The following is a 5,892-nucleotide window of genomic DNA, read 5'->3' on the forward strand; positions in this document are numbered from 1 at the left end:
AAAACACTACATTTATGTCTAAACCAGAGTGAGTACACCCCTAAGTCAAAATGTCCAAATTGGGCCCAATTATCCATCCTCCCCCCGGTATCATGTGACTCATTAGTGTTACAAGGTCTCAGGTGTGAATGGGGTGCAGGTGTGTTACATTTGGTGTTATCGCTCTCACTCTCTCATACTGGTCAATGGAAGTTCAACATGGCACCTCATGGCTAAGAACTCTCTGAGGATCTGAAAAAAATAATTGTTGCTCTACATAAAGATGGCCTAGACTATAGGAAGATTGCCAAGACCCTGAAACTGAGCTGCAACATGGTGGCCAAGACTATACAGTGGTTTAACAGAACAGGTTCCACTCAGAACAGGCCTCATCATGATCAATCAAAGAAGTTGAGTGAACATTCTCAGCATCATATCCAGAGGTTGTGTTTGGGAAATAGACATACGAGCGCTGCCAGCATTGCTGCAGAGGTTGAAGGGGTGGCCAGTCAGCCTGTCGGTGCTCAGACCATACGCTGCACACTGCATCAAACTGGTCTGCATGGCCGTTGAGTTATTTTGCAAAGATATAATAAAATATTTAAAAAAAAATTGAGGGGTGCACTCACTTTTGTGAGATACTGTATGAAAAGCATCACACTACGTTTTACACAGATTTTAGTTCTGAATTGGGTGAATATATGGGGGTAACATAAAGCCTCCACTCTGCCTCCTTGTTATTTGCTTGTCTTTCCTATTATTCAAAGGTAAGGATAAGCAAACTTTTTGGCCATAGAATGAGCACACACACCCTTAGGGTCCACTGACGTTTTTGTATTAAAGCACAATTTTTGTGCGCTAATGTGCATTCTGTTAGTGCCGCCAATGGGCTGTAACAACATAGTTACATAGTAGGTGAGGTTGTAAAAAGACACAAATCCATCAAGTCCAACCTATGTGTGTGATCATATATCAGTATTACATTGTATATCCCTCTATGTTTTGGTCATTCAGGTGCTTATCTAATAGTTTTTTGAAACTATCAATGCTCACCACTGAAACCACTGCTGTGGAAGGGAATTCCACATCCTTAAAGAATTTCTTGGGATTTTTTTTGCTCTCCTCCGCTATGTGTCTTTGGTGTCCCATCTTAGCCACCCTAATTGCACCCTTTAATATCTTGTTGCATTCTTTGTAAAGTCTAAATGCTGATGATGATTCCTCAGCCTTGTATTTTTTGAAGGCCTTCTCTTTTGCTTTTATATGCATTTTTACATTGGAGTTAAGCCATCCAGGACTTTTTTTTCGGTCTTTAAAATGTATTTCCCAATGGGATGCATTGACTATTGCCCTTATTTAATATGCTCTTAAAGCAAACCCATCTCTCCTCCATGTTCTTTGTTTCTAAGAAGGAAAATATATTTAAAGTATTGAGTGGTGTGTTGGTGTTACCGTATCTAGCACCACTTTAAAGGATGGCATTTTCTTTTCCCTGATCACATGGGTAGTAAACAGCAGCCTTCTTTGACTCATCCATTCAAGCTGTGCCCAATATACATTTTAGCCACAGTACAGAAAGGAGGGTGGGATATAATGCCTTGTGACCAAGCTAAGATTCTCTTTTGTGTGGGGACACACAGCAGTCACCATGGGCCGACCTGAAGTTAACAGGTAACTTAACACTATACTTGCATTTTATATTGTATTGTATGGTAAATATGATGGTTGTGGGTAATTTGTAAACATCATGTAAGTCAGGGGACTTACACTGTACATTGTGTATGCACATAAACCCATAAACTAGGCAACAAATGGCGACTGCGAAGGGACGAAAATTTGATGGTCTCTTTCAGCAATATCTCAAGGGGTTGTAATATCTATAATATCTACAAAGGCACACTAAAAAGGGTTTTTCATTTGAATGCTAAAAATTAACATTGGTTGCTCTATGTGCTTAAAATAGAAATGGGCTATAAGAAAAATCCATGTTGTACAGTGGGTAATCAATAGGGAGCCTACTGTTAATATACTGAGGAACACATAACTTTAGTTGTATATGTCAAAAGCTAAATATAATATTATATTATATTATTATTATTATAATATAATTTGTACATGAAGAGTCCAGATGCATGAGAATTAGATGAAAAGAGCTGTTGCCCAAGGTTTCTATACATGAAGATTCAGTCTATTTAAAACATTTTTAAAGATGTTTCCTGCATCTGATGAAGTGCATGTATGCTTTTTAACAGCAATTGAGAGCACAGCACAAAAGATGGATAGGGAGGATAGACAGTCTTTAGAAAATGTGCTACTTGTAGCCAACAATATTGGCAAACTATTGCCAGGAGTGCACATAACATTTCATGCAGATAATGTCTTGCAACAATGTAAATTGCTGGTAGTTGCCAACTCCAGAGATCAGGTGAAAGTTTTACTATTAACAGTTAACTTAGACACATGGATAAATTGAATGGTCTCTAAAGATAATAACCATAATGAAAACAATAAATTGTACCATCATCCAAATTTTAGTGGAATAGATGTTTGGGAACCTAGTCCCCAACCAGGGTTCGCCAGGCGCAAGGGAGCAAGTGGATCTCGGTACAGTTTAGGATCAGTACAAATAGGACATTTAGACAGTCATAAAAAATTACGAAAATGTATTATTACAAATTACAGAAATTAAAACAAGGGTGACTTGGATTGGTCATATATAGTACTTCAACCAGTTTTGCGGGGTGTGAACCGCTTCTTCAGGAAATACATCTGTAGATAGATACAAAGTCAATTGACAAAGTAATCACAACAATACAACAATTACAAAGAATTTTAGTATAATTAAGTAAAAGGGGGGAGAAAGTATGATAAAGGTAGAGGGCTACTTACCCAAGTTCCCGTGCAATTGGAGCACAGGGCGTACCCAGTGGAGCCTCCCTCGGCGACTAACAAACCAATGGGCTGGAGTCTGGGTGGAATGAAGTACAAAAGGTAAAGATACCGGGACTATGATGAAACAAGGGGAGAAGGTGTACCTAGATGGCAAAGAACCAACATTAATGGACCACGGAGGGATGAGTCCCATAGGTAAACAGGTAAATAAATACCGGTGATGGCTAAGGGGAGAGATAGTGCTGGATGGAAGAGATGAGACATCCAAGGTCTCATAAATGCACCAAACTCTGGGTCTGTCCTATAAAGGGAAGATAGCATATTAGTATCCAAAAGGGTAGTAATTCAGGCATTGAAGCAATTGCATGGGAATGATGCAGGGGGCAGGGGGCATCCAAAGCTGCCGACTTACCAGATAGTAGGTGCAGCGGAGCCTTCTCCGGGTCCGACGGCCAGCCTAATGAACAACAGGCCGATGCCTGCTATTTGTAATCCCCAATCCCTTGGTGTGATCTGACGGCGGTCTAAGCCGGCGATTGGCGCCACGGGGTCAAAGGTCCCGCAGTGCGCATACGCAAGAGAACTGCGCACACATCTGCACACAAGTCCCAAGACCGCTGGGCGGAGCCTGGGCCAGGACGTGTGCAAGTGGGCGGGATGGTCACCTGAGATGGAGCGGCCATCTCACCGCCAGGGAGCCTACTGAGGCGCCGCAATTGGGACAGGGCCCGGAAGCCCATGCACTACCAAAGAGCACAGAGAGCAAGCAGATAAATTAAATGGAAGCATAATGCATACAGAAAAATATATACAGAGAAATATACAATTGATAATACAAGCATTAGAATAAATGCAATGGTAACAATATACAATATATGCATATAAAAATTAAAAGAATATGGTGAATTCTAAATGAAGGTTATAGCAACCTGAACAACATTGATAAGACAGGTTACAGCCTGGGTTTGACAGCTACATATATAAAAATATCTAACAAACAGAACATATGTAAGCAAAACTGAACTGAGGTAATCCAAAGAGGATTGTTGTTAGTTATTAAAGATGATGGCAACATAGCCGGATGAAAGTTATTTAAAGGGCAGTGAGGCAAGTGGGAAAGGCAGCAAAAACAAGGAGAAGGTAAAGGCAGGAAAAGGGGGCAAAGGAAAAAGTTAAGAAGCGAGAGCAGAGGGACATAGTGTTTGATATCAAATGATGAGATACAGCATATGTAGCAACAATAACGCATAGCACAGGCAAGGCGTTACAAAGGGGAAGCTCAGAGGGAGAATCAGGGAATTATGCAATTTATAAAAATGGTCTGAATGAATTAACTTTATTAAGGCCAGGTGAAATGGTAGCATTGAGCCTTTCAATCCATAGGGTTTCCCTTTGCAAGAGCACTTTGTCGCAGTCACCACCTCTGATATCAGGGGTACCACTTCCAAGGCCAGAAATTTGACAATGCTGGGATTAAATTTATGAAATAGGTCAATATGGCGACCGATGGTGGTAAGTTTGCCATTAACTGAACAGTAGACATGGTCTCCAATTCTCTGTCTGAGCTCCCTGATTGTCTTGCCGACATAAAGCGCACCGCAGGTGCAAAGCATCAGATAAACAACTCCAGTAGTCCCACACTGGGCCGAGATATGAGGGGTAAATATTTCTCCTTTGGGGAGTACATGGTGAGGTACCTCTCGGTCCCAAAAGACCACCTGTGTCAGATCTATAGTGCATGTGAGTTAAACGATCCCTAAGAGAATTAGTCCTTTGAAAGACCAATTCAGGGGCACTACGTATATATTGGTTGAGGGTGTGATGGTCTATCAGGAGGTGCCAGTGCTTAGAAAGGATGTTCCTGAGTTGATCATGATGTGCTGAGTATTTGGTAATAATCTTAACGGTGTTGGTATCACTGGTACGACGGGGAGGATAAAGCAAAGAAGTTCTAGTACGCGTTTGTGCCTTGTTAAATGCTTTTCTCAAATTTGTCAGCAAATAACCCCTCGAAGGGAGTCTTTCCCGCAGGGCAGCTGCCTTGACGTGAAAATCCTCCGCTCGTGCGCAGTTCCTGCGCAGGTGTAGGTACTGCGTATATGGGATACTACACACGAGGGGCTTGGGATGAGCACTAGAGGCATGCAGCAGGGTGTTACCTGCTGTCGGCTTCCGGTAGAGATCGGTAAGCAACGTTCCATCGGGGTTCTTGACAATCAACAGATCCAACAATGGGATCTGTGTATTGTCAGACATGACCGTGAAACAGAGGTTCATGGAATTGATGTTGATGGCCTCGATAAATTGGCTTAATTGGAATGGTGAGCCAGTCCATACAAAAAACAAATGATCTATAAGTCAGAACCAAAATAATACAGACTGTAAGAAAATTGAGTATTGGTCATTAGCAAAGATGAGTCTCTCCCAGGCTCATAGAAAAAAATTGGCATAAGACATCAAAGACCCCTCCCCCTCATTCAAATCTTCCTGGGAAAAAATACTAACCCATTGTAACTTAGAACTCATGAAAACATTAACCACCCAATACTCCCTTGATATGATCTCACTGGATAGTTAAATCGACAGACTTAATACACAGCATCAACATATCCTAAATGCCCCGTCCTTCCTAACAAATGGAAGGAGGTCAAAGAGTGCCTAGAGGAGATGAACAAGGAAATCATTAAGAACAAGCAGACCAAATTTGTCAAGGACAAACTTGCTTTCTCTAAAGGGTTCGCCTACAAATGGTCAGGTAGAATGAGGTGTAGGAGAGCTGCTCCACGGGGCACCTCTGCACCTAATGTAGTTTCTGAACAATCAGAATCTGATTCATCACTTTCTTCATCTATTTCTCACCCCACAGGTTCACGTCTCATGGACTCCTCCATTCCCAACTCTACACATAAAAGTTTGCGTTACAGTGGTGGCACCTCCCCTCCAACACCTAGAAAGGGTAAAAAGACCTCCTCCAAGCACCAGTCGGTACATATCCCAGGAGATCCCTCCCTGCCACCCAGT

This window comes from Aquarana catesbeiana, linkage group LG01 (assembly GCF_042186555.1).
Source record: "Aquarana catesbeiana isolate 2022-GZ linkage group LG01, ASM4218655v1, whole genome shotgun sequence".
Lineage (NCBI taxonomy): Eukaryota > Metazoa > Chordata > Amphibia > Anura > Ranidae > Aquarana > Aquarana catesbeiana.